Source organism: Schistocerca serialis, chromosome 7, assembly GCF_023864345.2.
Source record: "Schistocerca serialis cubense isolate TAMUIC-IGC-003099 chromosome 7, iqSchSeri2.2, whole genome shotgun sequence".
NCBI classification, from domain to species: Eukaryota; Metazoa; Arthropoda; class Insecta; order Orthoptera; family Acrididae; genus Schistocerca; species Schistocerca serialis.
The window spans coordinates 627,270,457-627,288,872 of record NC_064644.1 but is presented as its reverse complement, the minus strand read 5'-3'; positions in this window follow the sequence as shown (position 1 = coordinate 627,288,872).

Here is an 18,416-nt window from a genome sequence, read left to right as displayed (position 1 = left end):
GGGGATCAGTATAAAATTCCGATGCAGTACTGCAGCTTTACTCTATCCCTTGAACCTTCACATTGACGATGAGACACAGAAATTGCGTCGGGATTTAATACAAAAGGCACAATGCCGACTTAAGTACAAGTAGGCTAAATCTTCTCATTGTTTAAGGTTTGCTTTTTGCGTTTCCTGGGAGGTCAGTATTAGATTCCGATGCACTACTGCAGCTTTACTCCATCCCTTGGACCTTCACAATGACGAAGAAACACAGAAATTGCGTCGGGATATATTACAAAAGGCACAATGCCGACTTAAGTACAAGAAGAGTAAATCTTCTCGATGTTTCTGGTTTGCTTTGAGCTTTTCCTGGGAGATAGGAATTAGATTCCAATGCACTACTGCAGCTTTACTCTATCTCTTGGACCATCACATTGACGATGAAACACAGATATTGCGTTGGGATTTAATACAATAAGCACATTGCCGTCTTAAATACAAAAAGAGGAAATCTTCTCATTGTTTGTGGTTTGCCTTGAGCGTTACCTTGGATATCAGTATAAGATTCCGATGCACTACAGCAGATTTACTCTATCCCTTGGACCTTCAAATTGGCGATGAAACACAGTAAAACCGTCGGTATTTAATACAAAAGGCACAACGCCGACTTAAGTACAAGAATAGTAAATCTTCTCATTGTTTGTGGTTTGCTTTGAGCGTTTCCTGGGAGATCAGTAAAAGATTCCGTTGCACTACTGCAGATTTACTCCATCCCTTGTACCTTCTCATTGACGACGAAACACAGAAATTGCGTCGGGATTTAATACAAAAGGCACATTGCCGAGTTAAGTACAAATAGAGTATATCTTCTCATTGTGCGTGGTTTGCTTTCCACGTTTCCTGGGAGATCAGTATTAGATTCCGATGCACTACTGCAGCTTTACTCTATCATTTGGACCTTCACATTGACGATGAAACACAGAAATTGCTTCGGGATTTATTACAAAAGGCACAATGCCGACCTAAGTACAAGAAGAGTAAATCTTCTCATTGTTTGTGGTTTGCTTGGAGCGTTTCCAGGGAGATCAGTATTGTATTCCGATGCACTACTGCCGCTTTACTCTATCCCTTGGACCTTCGCATTGACGAAGAAACACAGAAATTGAGTCGCGGTTTAATATAAAAGGCATAATGACGACTTAAGTACAAGAAAAGTAAATCTTGTCATTGTTTGTGCTTTGCTTTGATCGTTTCCTGGGAGGTCAGTATTAGATTCCTATGCACTACTGCAGCTTTACTCTATCCCTTAGACCTTCACATTGACGATGAAACACAGAAATTTCGTCGGGATTTAATACAAAAGGCACAATGCCGACTTAAGTACAAGAGGAGTATATACTCTCATTGTTTGTGGTTTCCTTTGAGCGTTTATAGCGGGATCAGTATTAGATTCCGTTGCACTACTGCCGCTTTACTCTATCTATTGGACGTTCACATTGACGATGAAACACAGAAATTGCGTCGGGATTTAGTACAAAGGGCACAATGCCGAATTTAATACAAGAAAAGTAAAGGTTCTCACTGTTTTCGGTTTGCTTTGAGCGTTTCCTGGGAGATCAGTATTAGATTCCGACGCACTACCTCAGCTTTACTCTATCCCTTGGACCGTCACATTGACGATGAAAACCAGAAATTGCGCCGGAATTTAATACAAAAGGCACAATTTCGACTTAAGTACAAGAAGAGTAAATCTTCTCATTGTTTGTGGTTTGTTTGATAGGTTTGAGAGAGATCAGTATTAGATTCCGATGCAGTAATGCAGCTTTACTCTGTCCCTTGGACCTTCTCATTGACGATGAGACACAGAAATTGCGTAGGGAAATAATACAAAAGGCACAATGCCGACTTAAGTGCAAGAAGAGGAAATCTTTCATTGTTTGTGGTTTGCTTTGATCGTTTCCTGGGAGATCAGTATTATATTCCGATGCACTACTGCAGCTTTACCCTATCCCATGGACCTTCACATTGACGATGAAACACGGAAATTGAGTCGGGATTTAATACAAAAGGCACAATGCTTACTTAAGGACAGGAGGAGTATATAGTCTCATTGTTTGTGGTTTGCATTGAGCGTTTCCTGAGGGGTCAGTATTAGATTCCGATGCACTACTGCCGTCTTACTCTATCCATTGGACGTTCACATTGTCGATGAAACACAAAAATTGCGTCGGGAATTAGTACAAAAAGCACAATGCTGACTTATGTACAGGAAGAGTAAAGGTTCTCTTTGTTTGAGGTTTGCTTTGAGCGTTTCCTGGGAGATCAGTATTAGATTCCGATCCACTACCTCAGCTTTACCCTATCCCTTGCACCATCACACTGACGATGAAACAGAGAAATTGCGCCGGGATTTAATACAAAAGGCACAATGCCGACCTAAGTACAAGAAGAGTAATTCTTCTCATTGTTTGTGGTTTGCTTTGAGCGTTTCCTGGGAGATCAGTATTAGGTTCTGATGCAAAACTGCAGCTTTACTCCATCCCTTGGACATTCACATTGACGATGAACCACAGATATTGCGTCGGGATTTAATACAAAAGGCACAATGCCGACTAAAGTACAAGAAGAGTAAATCTTCTCATTGTTTGAAGTTTGCTTTGAGCGTTTCCTGGGAGATCAGTATTAGATTCCGATGCACTACTGCAGGTTTACTCTATTCCTTGGACCTTCACATTGACAATGAAATATAGAAATTGCGTCGGGAGTTACTACAATAAGCATAATGCCGACTTAAGTACAAGAAGAGTAAATCTTCTCATTGTTTGTTGTTTCCTTTGAGCGTTTCCTGGGAGATCAGTATTAGATTCAATGCATTACAGCAGCTTTACTCTATCCTTTAGACCTTCAAATTGACGATGAAACACAGTAAAACAGTCGGGATTTAAGACTAAATGCACAATGCCGTCTTAAGTACAAGAAGAGTGAATCTTCTCATTGTTTGTGGTTTGCTTTGAGCGTTACCTTGGAGATCAGTATAAGATTCCGATGCTCTACAGCTGATTTACTCTATCTCTTGGACCTTCAAATTGGCGATGAAACACAGTAAAACCGTCAGGATTTAACACAAAAGGCACAACGCCGACTTAAGTACAAGAATAGTAAATCTTCTCGTTGTTTGTGGTTTGCTTTGAGCGTGTCCTGGGAGATCAGTAGTGGATTCCGAAGCACTACTGCAGATTTACTCTATCCCTTGTACCTTCACAATGACGATGAAACACAGAAATTGCGTCGGAATTTAATACAAAAGGCACAATGCCGACTTAAGTACAAGAAGAGTAAATCTTCTCATTGTTTGTGGTTTGCTTGGAGCGTTTCCAGGGAGATCAGTATTATATTCCGATGCACTACTGCAGCTTTACTCTATTCTTTGGACCTTCGCATTGACTATGAAACACAGAAATGGAGTCGGGATTTAATCCAAAAGACACAATGACGACTTAAGTACAAGAAGAGTAAATCTTCTCATTGTTTGTGGTTTGCTTTGATCGTTTCCTGGGAAGTCAGTATTAGATTCCTATGCACTACTGCATGTTTACTCTATCACTTGGACCTTCCCATTAACGATGAAACAAAGAAATTCCGTCGGGATTTAATAAAAAAGGCAAAATGCTGACTTAAGTGCAAGAGGAGTATATACTCTCATTGTTTGTGGTTTGCTTTGAGCGTTAATTGGGGATCAGTAATAGATTCCGGTGCACTACTGCCACTTTACTCCATCCATTGGACGTTCACATTGACGATGAAACACAGAAATTCCGTCGGGATTTAATGAAAAAGGCACAATACCGAGTTAAGTACAAGTAGAGAAAATATTCTCATTGTTCGTGGTTTGCTATCTGCGTTTCCAGGGAGATCAGTATTAGATTCCGGTGCACTAATGCAGCTTTACTCTATCCCTTGGACCTTCACATTAACGATGAAACACAGAAATTGCGTCGGGATTTATTACAAAAGGCACAATTCCGACTTAAGTAAAAGAAGAGTAAATCTCCTCATTGATTGTGGATTGCTTTCAGCGTTTCCTGGGAGATCAGTATTAGATTCTGATGCACTACCTTAGCATTACTCTATCCCTTGGACCATCACATTGACGATGAAACACAGAAATTCCGCCGGGATTTAATACAAAAGACACAAATTCGACTTAAGTACAAGAAGAGTAAACCTTGTCATTTTTGTGGTTATTTTGATCGGTTCGTGGGAGATCAGTATTAGATTCCGATGCAGTAATGCAGCTTTACTCTGTCCAATGGACCTTCTCATTGACGATGAAACACAGAAATTGCGTCGGGATTTATTACAAAAGGCACAATGCCGACCTAAGTACAAGAAGAGTAAATCTTCTCATTGTTTGTGGTTTGCTTGGAGCGTTTCCAGGGAGATCAGTATTATATTCCAATGCACTACTGCAGCTTTACTCTATCCCTTGGACCTTCGCATTGACGATGAAACACAGACATTGAGTCGCGATTTAATATAAAAGGCATAATGACGACTTAAGTACAAGAAAAGTAAATTTTCTCATTGTTTGTGCTTTGCTTTGATCGTCTCCTGGGAGATCGGTATTAGATTCCGATGCACTACTGAAGGTTTACTCTATCCCTTGGACCGTCACATTGACGATGAAACCCAGAAATTGCGCCGGAATTTAATACAAAAGGCACAATTTCGTCTTAAGTACAAGAAGAGTAAACCTTCTCATTGTTTGTGGTTTGTTTGATCGGTTTGAGGGAGATCAGTATTAGATTCCGAAGCAGTAATGCAGCTTTACTCTGTCCCTCGGACCTTCTCATTGACGATGAAACACAGAAATTGCGTAGGGATATAATACAAAAGGCACAATGCCGACTTAAGTGCAAGAAGAGGAAATCTTCTCATTGTTTGTGGTTTGCTTTGATCGTTTCCTGGGAGATCAGTATTATATTCCGATGCACTACTGCAGCTTTACCCTATCTCTTGGACCTTCACATTGACGATGAAACACAGAAATTGAGTCGGGATTTAATACAAAAGGCACAATGCTTACTTAAGTACAGGATGAGTATATACTCTCATTGTTTGTGGTTTGCATTGAGCGTTTCCTGAGGGGTCAGTATTAGATTCCGATGCACTACTGCCGTCTTACTCTATCCATTGGACGTTCACATTGACGATGAAACACAGAAATTGCGTCGGGAATTAGTACAAAAAGCACAATAATGACTTATGTACAGGAAGAGTAAAGGTTCTCATTGTTTGTGGTTTGCTTTGAGCGTTTTCTGGGAGATCAGTTTTAGATTCCGATGCACTACCTCAGCTTTACCCTATCCCTTGGACCATCACATTGACGATGAATCACAGAAATTGCGCCGGGTTTTAATACAAAAGGCACAATGCCGACCTAAGTACAAGAAGAGTAAATCTTCTCTTTGTTTGTGGTTTGCTTTGAGCGTTTCCTGGGAGATCAATATTAGGTTCTGATGCAAAACTGCAGCTTTACTCCATCCCTTGGACATTCACATTGACGATGAACCACAGATATTGCGTCGGGATTTAATACAAAAGGCACAATGCCGACTTAAGAACAAGAAGAGTAAATCTTGTCATTGTTTGTGGTTTGCTTTGGTCGTTTCCTGGGATAACAGTATTAGATTCCGATGCACCACTGCAGGATTACTCTATCCCTTGGACCTTCAGATTGACGATGAAAGATAGAAATTGCGCCGGGATTTAATACAAAAGGCACAATACTGACTTAAGTACAAGAGGAGTATATCTTCTCACTGCTTGTGGTTTACATTGAGCGTTTCCTGGGGGATCACCATAGATTCCGATGCACTACTGCAGCTTTACTGTATCACCTGGACCTTCCCATTGACCATGAATCACAGAAATTGCGTCGGGATTTAATACAAATGGCACAATGCCGACTTAAATACAAGAAGAGTAAATCTTCTCATTGTTTGTGGTTCCCTTTGACTTTCCTAGGAGATCAGTATTGGATTCCGATACACTACTGCTGCTTTACTCTATCCCTTGGACCTTCACATTGACGATGAAACACAGAAATTGGGTCGGGATATAATACAAAAGGCACAATGCCAACTTAAGCACAAGAGGAGTAAATCTTCTCATTGTTTGTGGTTTGCTTTGAGCGTTTCCTGGGAGATCAGTATTAGATTCCGATGCACAACTGCAGCTTTATTCTATCCCTTGGACCTTCACATTGACGATGAAACACAGAAACTGCGTCGGGATTTAATACAAAAGACACAATGCCGACTTAAGTACAAGTAGGGTAAATGATGTCATTGTTTGTGGTTTGCTTTGAGCGTTTCCTGGGAGATCAGTATTAGATTGCGATGCGCTACTGCAGCTTTACTCTATCGCTTGGACCTTCACATTGACGATGAGTCACAGAAATTGCGTCGGGATTTAATACAAAAGGCACATTGCCGACTTAAGTACAAGAAGAAAAAGTCTTCTCATTGTTTGTGGTTTTTATTTAGCGTTACCTAGGGGATCAGTATAAGATTCCGATGCACTACTGCAGCTTTACTCTATCCCTTGAACCTTCACATTGACGATGAGGCACAGAAATTGCGTCGGGATTTAATAAAAAAGGCACAATGCCGACTTAAGTACAAGTAGGGTAATTTTTCCCATTGTTTGGGGTTTGCTTTTTTCGTTTCCTGGGAGATCAGTATTAGATTCCGATGCACTACTGCAGCTTTACTCTATTCCTTGGACCTTCACAATGACGATGAAACAGAGAAATTGCGTCGGGATATATTACAAAAGGCACAATGCCGACTTAAGTACAAGAAGAGTAAATCCTCGCGATGTTTCTGGTTTGCTTTGAGGTTTTCCTTGGAGATAAGTATTAGATTCCAATGGACGACTGCAGCTGTACTGTATCTCTTGGACCTTCACATTGACGATGAAACACAGATATTGCGTCGGGATTTAATACAAAAGGCACAATGCCGTCTTAAGTACAAGAAGAGTAAAACTTCTCATTGTTTGTTGTTTCCTTTGAGCGTTTCCTGGGAGATCAGTATTAGATTCCGACGCATTACAGCAGCTTTACTCTATCCTTTAGACCTTCAAATTGACGATGAAACCCTGTAAAACAGTCGGGATTTAAGACTAAATGCACAATGCTGTCTTAAGTACAAGAAGAGTGAATCTCCTCATTGTTTGTGGTTTGCTTTGAGCGTTACCTTGGAGATCAGTATAAGATTCCGATGCACTACAGCTGATTTACTCTATCCCTTGGACCTTCCAATTGGCGATGAAACACAGTAAAGCCGTCAGGATTTAATACAAAAGGCACAACGCCGACTTAAGTACAAGAATAGTAAATCTTCTCATTGTTTGTGGTTTGCTTTGAGCGTGTCCTGGGAGATCAGTAATAGATTCCGAAGCACTACTGCAGATTTACTCTATCTCTTGTAGCTTCACAATGACGATGAAACACAGAAATTGCGTCGGTATATAATACAAATGGCACAATGCCGTGTTAAGTACAAGTAGAGTAAATATTCTCATTGTTCGTGGTTTGCTTTCCACGATTCCTGGGAGATCAGTATTAGATTCCGATGCACTACTGCAGCTTTACTCTATACCTTGGACTTTCACATAAACGATGATACACAGAAATTGCGTCGGGATTTATTACAAAAGGCAAATTCCGACTCAAGTACAAGAAGAGTAAATCTTCTCTTTGATTGTGGATTGCTTTGAGCATTTCCTGGGGGATCAGTATTAGATTCCGATGCGCTACTGCAGCTTTTACTCTATCACTTGGACCTTCACATTGACGATGAAAACAGAAATTGCGTCGGAATTTAATACAAAAGGCACAATGCCGACTTAAGTACAAGAAGAGTAAATCTTCTCATTGTTTGTGGTTTGCTTGGAGCGTTTCCAGGGAGATCAGTATTATATTCCGATGCACTACTGCAGCTTTACTCTATCCTTTGGACCTTCGCATTGACTATGAAACACAGAAATTGAGTCGGGATTTAATACAAAAGGCACAATGACGACTTAAGTACAAGAAGAGTAAATCTTCTCATTGTTTGTGGTTTGCTTTGATCGTTTCCTGGGAGGTCAGTATTAGATTCCTATGCACTACTGCAGCTTTAGTCTATCTCTTAGACCTTCACATTGACGATGAAACACAGAAATGAAGTCGAGATTTAATACAAAAGGCACAATGCTTACTAAAGTACAAGAGGAGTATATACACTCATTGTTTGTGGTTTGCTTTGAGCGTTTCCTGAGGGATCAGTATTAGATTCCGATGTTCTACTGCCGCCTTACTCTATCCATTGGACGTTCACATTGACGATGAAACACAGAAATTTCGTCGGGATTTAGTACAAATGGCACAATGCCGACTTAAGTACAAGAAGAGTAACGGTTCTCATTGTTTGTGGTTTTCTTTGAGCGATTCCTGGGAGATCAGTATTAGATTCCGATGCACTACCTCAGCTTTAATCTATCCCTTGGACCTTCACATTGACGATGAAACACAGACATTTAGTCGGGATTTAATACAAAAGGCACAATGCCGACTTAAGTACAATAAGAGTAAATCTTCTCATTGTTTGTGGTTTGCTTTGAGCGTTTTCTGGGAGATCAGAATTAGAATCCGATGCCCTACAGCAGCTTTACTCTATCCCTTGGACCGTCAAATTGACCTAAAAAGACAGTAAAAACGTCGGGATTTAATACAAAAGACACAATGCCGACTTAAATACAAGAAGAGTAAATCCTCTCATTGTTTGTGGTTTGCTTTGAGCGTTTCCTGGGAGATCAGTATTAGATTCCGATGCACTACGGCAGATTAATTCTATCTCTTGGACCTTCACATTGAAGATGAGAAACAGAATTTGCAACGGGATTTAATACAAAAGGCACAATGCCGAATTATGTACAAGTAGAGTAAATCTTCTCATTGTTAGTGGATTGCTTTGAGAGTTTCCATGGATATCAGTATTAGATTCTGATGCAAAACTGCAGCTTTACTCCATCCCTTGGACCTTCACAAGGCGACGAAACACAGAACTTACGTCGGGATTTAATACAAAAGATAAAATGCCGAATTAAGTACAAGTAGAGTAAATCTTTTCATTGTTTGTGGCTTGCTTTGAGCGTTTCTTGGGGGATCAGTATTAGATTCCGATGCACTGCTGCAGCTTTACTCTATCCCTTGGCCCTTCACATTGACGATGAAACAAAGAAATTGCGTCGGGATTTAATACAAAAGACACCATACGAACTTAAGTACAAGAAGAGTAAATCTTCTCATTGTTTGTGGATTGCTTTGAATGTTTCCTGGGAGATCAGTATTAGATTCCGATGCACTACTGCAGCTTTACTCTATCCCTTGACCCTTCTCATTGACGATGAAATACAGAAATTGCGTCGGGATTTAATACAAAAGGCACAATGCCGACTACAGCACAAGAAGAGTTAATCATCTCATCGTTTGTGGTTTGCATTGAGCGTTTCCTGGGAGAGCACTATTAGATTCCGACGCACTCCTGGAGCTTTACTCTATCCCTTGGACGTTCACATTGACGAGGAATCACGGAAATAGCGTCGGAATTAAATCAAAAGGCACAATGCCGTCTTAAGTACAAGAAGAGTAAATCTGCCCATTGCCACTGGTTTGCTTTGAGCTTTTCCTTGGAGATCAGTATTAGATTCCGATGCACTTCTGCAGTTTTACTCTATCACTTGGACATTCACACTGACATTGAAACACAGAAATTGCGTCGGGATTTATTTCAAAATGCACAATGCCGACTAAGGTACAAGATGAGTAAATCTTCTCATTGTTAGTGATTTGCTTTGAGCGTTTGCTAGGGGTCAGTATTAGATTCCGATGCACTACTGCAGTTTTACTCTATCCCTTGGACCTTCACATTGATGATGAAACAGAGAAATTGAGTCGGGATTTAATACAAAAGGCACAATAACGACTTAAGTACAAGAAGTGCAGATCTTCTCATTGTTTGTAATTTGCTTTGTGCGTTTCCTGGGAGATATGTATTAGTTTCCGATGTACTACTGCAGCTTTACTCTATCCCTTGGACATTCACACTGACATTGATACACAGAAATTGCGTCGGGATTTAATACAAAAGGCACAATGTCAACATAAGTACAAGGAGAGTAAATCCTCTTATTGTTTGTGGTTTGCTTTGATCGTTTCCTGGGAGATCAGTATTAGATTCCAATGCCCTACAGCAGCTTTACTCTATCCCTTGGACCATCAAATTGACGTTGACACACAGTAAAACCGTCAGGATTAAATACAAAAGGTACAATGCCGACTTAAGTACAACAAGACTAAATCTTCTCATTGTTTGTGGTTTACTTTGAGCGTTTCCTGGGAGATCAGTATTAGATTCCGATGTACTACTGCAGATTTACTCTATCCCTTGGCCCTTCTCATTGACGATGAAATTTAGAAATTGCGTCGGGATTTAATACAAAAGGCACAATGTCGACTTAAGTACAAGAAGAGGAAATCTACTAATTTTTTGTGGTTTGCTTTGAGCGTTTCCTGGGAGATCAGTATTAGATTCCGATGCACTTCTGCAGTTTTACTCTATCACTTGGACATTCACACTGACATTGAAACACAGAAATTGCGTCGGGATTTATTACAAAATGCACAATGCCGACTAAGGTACAAGAAGAATAAGTCTTCTCATTCTTAGTGGTTTGCTTTGAGCGTTTGCTAGGGGTTCAGTATCAGATTCCGATGCACAACTGCAGCTTTACTCTATCCCTTGGATCTACAAATTGACAATGAAACACAGTGAAACCGTCGGCATTTAATACAGAAGTCACAACGCTGGATTAAGTACAAGGAGAGTGAATCATCTCATTGTTTGTGGTTTGCTTTTAGCGTTTCCTGGGAGATAATCATTAGATTCCGATGCACTACTGCTGTTTTACTGTATCCCTTGGACCTTCAAATTGACGATGAAACACAGTAAAACCGTCGGGATTTAATACAAAAGGCACAATGCCGACAAAGTACAAGAATATTAAATCTTTTCATAGTTTGTAGTTTGCTTTGAGCGTTTCCTGGGAGATCAGTATTAGATTCCGATGCACTACTGCAGCTTTAATCTATTCCTAGGACCTTCACATTGACGATGAAACACAGAAATTGCGTCGGGATTTAATACGAAAGACACAATAGCGACTTAAGTACAAGAAGAGGAAATCTACTCATTTTTTGTGGTTTGCTTTGAGCGTTTCCTGGGAGATCAGTATTAGATTCCGACCCAGTACTGCAGCTTTACTCTATCCCTTGGCCCTTCTCATTGATGATGAAATTTAGAAATTGCGTCGGGATTTAATACAAAAGGCACAATGTCGACTTAAGTACAAGAAGAGTAAATCTTCTCATTGTTTGTGGTTTACTTTGAGCGTTTCCTGGGTGATCAGTATTAGATTCCGATGCACTACTGCAGCTTTAATCTATTCCTTGGACCTTCACATTGACGATGAAACACAGAAATTGCGTCGGGATTTAATACGAAAGACACAATAGCGACTTAAGTACAAGAAGAGTAAATCTTCTCATTTTTTGTGGTTTGCTTTGAGCGTTTCCTGGGAGATCAGTATTAGATTCCGATGCACAACTGCAGCTTTACTCTATCCCTTGGCCCTTCTCATTGACGATGAAATACAGAAATTGCGTCGGGATTTAATACAAAAGGCACATAGTCGACTTAAGTACAAGAAGAGTAAATCTTCTCATTGTTTGTGGTTTGCTTGGAGCGTTTCCTTGGAAATAATTATAAGATTCCGATGCACTACTGCAGCTTTACTCTAGCCCTTGGCCTTCTCATTGACTATGAAATACAGAAATTGCATCGGGATTTAATACAAAAGGCACAATGCATCATTAAGTACTAGAAGAGTTAATCATCTCATCGTTTGTGGTTGCATTGAGCTTTTAATGGGAGAACAGTATTAGATTCTGACGCACCCCTGCAGCTTTACGCAATCCCTTGGACGTTCGCATTGACGATGAATCACGGAAATAGCGTCGGAATTAAATCAAAAGGCACAATACTGACTTACGTACAAGAGGAGTAAATCTTCCCATTGCCTCTGGTTTAATTTGGGCATTTCCTCGGAGATCAGTATTAGATTCCGATGCACTACTGCAGCTTTACTCTATCTCTTGGACCTGCACATTGACGATGAAAGATAGATATTGCGTCGGGACTTAATACAAAAGGCACAATGCCGTCTTCAGTACAAGAAGAGTAAATCTGCTCAATGTATGTGGTTTCCTTTGAGCGTTTCCTGGGAGATGAGTATTAGATTCCGATGCATTACAGCAGCTTCACTTTATCCCTTGGACCTTCAAATTGACGATGAAACATAGTAAAACTGTCGGGATTTAATACAAAAGGCACAATGCCGACTTAAGTACAAGAAGAGTAAATCTTCTGAATGTTTCTGGTTTGTTTTGAGTTTTTCCTGGGAGATAAGTATTAGATTCCAATGCACTACTGCAGCCATACTCTATCTCTTTGACCTTCACATTGGCGATGAAGCACAGATATTGCGTCGGGGTTTAATACAAGAAGCACAATGCCGTCTTAAGTACAAGAAGAGTAAATCTTCTCATTGTTTGTGGTTTGCTTCGTGCGTTTCCTGGGAGATCAATATTAGAATCCGATGTACTACAGCAGCTTTACTCTACCCCATAGACCTTCAAATTGACGATGAAACGCAGTAAAACCGTCGGGATCTAATACAAAAGGCACAATGCCGACTTAAGTACAAGAATAATAAATCTTCTCACTGTTTGTGGTTTGCTTTGAGCGTTTCCAGGGAGATTAGTAATAGATTCCGATGCACTACTGGATATTTACTCTATCCCTTGTACCTTCACATTGACGATGAAACACAGAAATTGCGTCGGAATTTAATACAAAAGGCACAATGCCGACTTAAGTACAAGAAGAGGAAATCTTCTCATTGTTTGTGGTTTGCTTTGAGCGTTTCCTGTTAGATCAGTGTTAGATTCCGATGCACTTCTGCAGTTTTACTCTATCATTCGGACCTTCACATTGACGATGAATCACAGAAAATGTGTCGGGATTTATCACAAAATGCAATATGCCGACCTAAGTACAAGAAGAGTAAATCTTCTCATTCTTTGTTGTTTGCTTTGAGCGTTTCCTGGGAGATCAGTATTGGATTCCGATGAATTACAGCAAGATTACTCTATCCCTTGGACCTTCACATTGACGATGAAACACAGACACTGCGTCGGGATTAAATACAAAAGGCACAATGCCGACTTAAGTTCAAGAAGAATAAATCGTCTCATTGTTTGTGGTTTGCTTTGAGCATTCCTGGCAGATCAGTATTAGATTATGATCAACTACTGCAGCTTTACTCTATTCCTTGGACCTTCAAATTGACGATGAAACACAGTAAAACCGTCGGGATTTAATACAAAAGGCACAATGCCGACTCAAGTACAAGAATATTAAATCTTTTCATTGTTTGTAGTTTGCTTTGAGCGTTTCCTGGGAGATCAGTATTAGATTCCGATGCACTACTGCAGCTTTAATCTATTCCTAGGACCTTTTCATTGACGATGAAACACAGAAATTGCGTCGGGATTTAATACGAAAGACACAATAGCGACTTAAGTACAAGAAGAGGAAATCTACTCATTTTTTGTGGTTTGCTTTGAGCGTTTCCTGGGAGATCAGTATTAGATTCCGATGCAGTACTGCAGCTTTACTCTATCCCTTGGCCCTTCTCATTGACGATGAAATTTAGAAATTGCGTCGGGATTTAATACAAAAGGCACAATGTCGACTTAAGTACAAGAAGAGTAAATCTTCTCATTGTTTGTGGTTTACTTTGAGCGTTTCCTGGGTGATCAGTATTAGATTCCGATGCACTACTGCAGCTTTAATCTATTCCTTGGACCTTCACATTGACGATGAAACACAGAAATTGCGTCGGGATTTAATACGAAAGACACAATAGCGACTTAAGTACAAGAAGAGTAAATCTTCTCATTTTTTGTGGTTTGCTTTGAGCGTTTCCTGGGAGATCAGTATTAGATTCCGATGCACTACTGCAGCTTTACTCTATCCCTTGGCCCTTCTCATTGACGATGAAATACAGAAATTGCGTCGGGATTTAATACAAAAGGCACATAGTCGACTTAAGTACAAGAAGAGTAAATCTTCTCATTGTTTGTGGTTTGCTTGGAGCGTTTCCTTGGAAATAATTATAAGATTCCGATGCACTACTGCAGCTTTACTCTAGCCCTTGGCCTTCTCATTGACTATGAAATACAGAAATTGCATCGGGATTTAATACAAAAGGCACAATGCATCCTTAAGTACTAGAAGAGTTAATCATCTCATCGTTTGTGGTTGCATTGAGCTTTTAATGGGAGAACAGTATTAGATTCTGACGCACCCCTGCAGCTTTACGCAATCCCTTGGACGTTCGCATTGACGATGAATCACGGAAATAGCGTCGGAATTAAATCAAAAGGCACAATACTGACTTACGTACAAGAGGAGTAAATCTTCCCATTGCCTCTGGTTTAATTTGGGCATTTCCTCGGAGATCAGTATTAGATTCCGATGCACTACTGCAGCTTTACTCTATCTCTTGGACCTGCACATTGACGATGAAAGATAGATATTGCGTCGGGACTTAATACAAAAGGCACAATGCCGTCTTCAGTACAAGAAGAGTAAATCTGCTCAATGTATGTGGTTTCCTTTGAGCGTTTCCTGGGAGATGAGTATTAGATTCCGATGCATTACAGCAGCTTCACTTTATCCCTTGGACCTTCAAATTGACGATGAAACATAGTAAAACTGTCGGGATTTAATACAAAAGGCACAATGCCGACTTAAGTACAAGAAGAGTAAATCTTCTGAATGTTTCTGGTTTGTTTTGAGTTTTTCCTGGGAGATAAGTATTAGATTCCAATGCACTACTGCAGCCATACTCTATCTCTTGGACCTTCACATTGGCGATGAAGCACAGATATTGCGTCGGGGTTTAATACAAGAAGCACAATGCCGTCTTAAGTACAAGAAGAGTAAATCTTCTCATTGTTTGTGGTTTGCTTCGAGCGTTTCCTGGGAGATCAATATTAGAATCCGATGTACTACAGCAGCTTTACTCTACCCCATAGACCTTCAAATTGACGATGAAACGCAGTAAAACCGTCGGGATCTAATACAAAAGGCACAATGCCGACTTAAGTACAAGAATAATAAATCTTCTCACTGTTTGTGGTTTGCTTTGAGCGTTTCCAGGGAGATTAGTAATAGATTCCGATGCACTACTGGATATTTACTCTATCCCTTGTACCTTCACATTGACGATGATACACAGAAATTGCGTCGGAATTTAATACAAAAGGCACAATGCCGACTTAAGTACAAGAAGAGGAAATCTTCTCATTGTTTGTGGTTTGCTTTGAGCGTTTCCTGTTAGATCAGTGTTAGATTCCGATGCACTTCTGCAGCTTTACTTTATCATTCGGACCTTCACATTGACGATGAATCACAGAAAATGTGTCGGGATTTATCACAAAATGCAATATGCCGACCTAAGTACAAGAAGAGTAAATCTTCTCATTCTTTGTTGTTTGCTTTGAGCGTTTCCTGGGAGATCAGTATTGGATTCCGATGAATTACAGCAAGATTACTCTATCCCTTGGACCTTCACATTGACGATGAAACACAGAAACTGCGTCGGGATTAAATACAAAAGGCACAATGCCGACTTAAGTTCAAGAAGAATAAATCGTCTCATTGTTTGTGGTTTGCTTTGAGCATTCCTGGCAGATCAGTATTAGATTATGATCAACTACTGCAGCTTTACTCTATTCCTTGGACCTTCACATTGACGATGAAACACAGAAATTGCGACGGGATTTAATACAAAAGGCACAATGCCGACTTAAGTACAAGAAGAGTAAATCTTCTCATTGTTTGTGCTTTCTTTGCGCGTTTCCTGGGAGATCAGTATTAGATTCCAACGGACTACTGCAGCTTTACTCTATCTCTTGGACCTTCACATTGACGATGAAACACAGATATTTCGTCGGGATTTAATACAAGAAGCACAATGCCGTCTTAAGTACGAGAAGAGTAAATGTTCTTATTTTTTGTGGTATGCTTTGAGCGTTTCCTGGGAGTTCAGTATTAGATTCCGATGCACTAAAGCAGCTTTACTCTATCCCTTGGACCTACAAATTGACGATGAAACACAGTACAACCGTCGGGATTTAAACCAAAAGGCACAATGCCGACTTAAGTACAAGAATAGTAAATCTTCTCATTGTTTGTGGTTTGTTTTGAGGGTTTCCTGGGAGATCAGTAATAGATTCCGCTGCACTACTGCAGATTTACTCTATCCCTTGGACCTTCACATTGACGATGAAACACAGAAATTGCGTCGGGATTTAATACAACAGGCACAATGCCGACTTAAGTAAAAGTAAAGTAAATCTTCTCATTGTTTGTAGTTTGCCTTCCGCGTATCCTGGGAGATCAGTATTAGATTCTGATGCACTACAGCAGCTTTACTCTATCCCTTGGTCCTTCAAATTGACGATGAAACACAGTAAAACCGTCGAGATGTAATACAAAAGGCCCAATGCCAAATTAAGTACAAGAAGAGTAAATCTTCTAATTATTTGTGGTTTGCTTTGAGCGTTTCCTGGGAGATCAGTATTAGATTCCCATGCACTACTGCAGATTTACTCAATCTCTTGGACCTTCACATTGACGATGAAACACAGGAATTGTTTCGGGATTAAATACAAGAGGCACAATGCTGACTTAAGTACAAGTAGAGTAAATCTTCTCATTGTTTGTGGGTTGCTTTGAGCGTTTCCTGGGAGATCAGTATTAGATTCCGATGCACTACCACAGCTTTACTCTAATCCGTGGACCTTCACATTGACGATGAAACACAGAAATTGCGTCGGGATTGAATACGAAGGACACAATGCCGACTTAAGTACAAGAAGAGTAAATTTTCTCATTGTTTGAGGTTTGCTTTGAGCTTTTCCTGGGAGATCAGTATTAGATTCCGATGCACTACTGCAGCTTTCCTCTATCCCTTGGCCCTTCTCATTGACGATGAAATACAGAAATTGCGTAGGGTTTTAATACAAAAGGCAGAATGGCGACTTAAGTACAAGAAGAGTTAATCATCTCATCGTTTGTGGTTTGCATTGAGCGTTTCCTGGGAGAACATTATTAGATTCCGACGCACTCCTGCAGCTTTACTCTATCCCTTGGACGTTCACATTGACGATGAATCACGGAAATAGCGTCGGAATTAAATCACAAGGCACAATGCCGACTTAAGTACAAGAAGAGTAAATCATCCCATTGCCTCTGGTTTAATTTGAGCATATCGTTGGAGGTCAGTATTAGATTCCGATGCACTACTCCAGCTTTACTCTATCTCTTGGACCTTCACATTGACGATGAAACACAGATATTGCGTCGGGATTTAATACAAAAGGGACAATGCCGTCATAAGTACAAGAAGAGTATATCTTCTCATTGTTTGTGGTTTCCTTTGAGCGTTTCCTGGGAGACCAGTATTAGATTCCGATGCATTACAGCGGCTTTAACCTATCCCTTGGACCTTCAAATTGACGATGAAACACAGTAAAACAGTCGGGATCAAATACAAAAGGCACAATGCCGATCTCAGTACAAGAAGAGTAAATCTTCTCATTGTTTGCGGTTTGCTTTGAGCGTTTCCTAGGAGATCAGTGTTAGATTCCGATGCACTACTGCAGCTTTACTCCATCCCTTGGACCTTCACATTGACGATGAAACACAGAAATCGCATCGGGATTTGATACAAAAGGCACAAAGCAGACATAAGAACAAGAAGAGTAAATCCTTTCAGTGTTTGTGGTTTCCTTTGATCGTTTCCTGGGAAATCAGATTTAGTTTCCTATGCACTACTGCAGCTTTACTCCATCCCTTGGACCTTCACATAGACAATGGAACACAGAAATGCGTCGGAATATAATACAAAATGCACATTGCTGCCTTAAGTACAAGAGGAGTATATTTTCTCATTGTTCGTGGTTTGCTTGGAGCGTTTCCTGGGGGATCCGTATTAGATTCCGATGCACTACTGCAATTTTACTCCACCACTTGGTCCTTCACATTGACCATGAAACACATATATTGCGTCGGGATTTAATACAAACGGTCAGAATGCCGACTTAAGTACATGAAGAGTAAATCTTCCCATTGCTTGTGGTATCGTTTGAGCGTTTCCTGGGAGATCAGTATTAGATTCCGATGCATGACAGC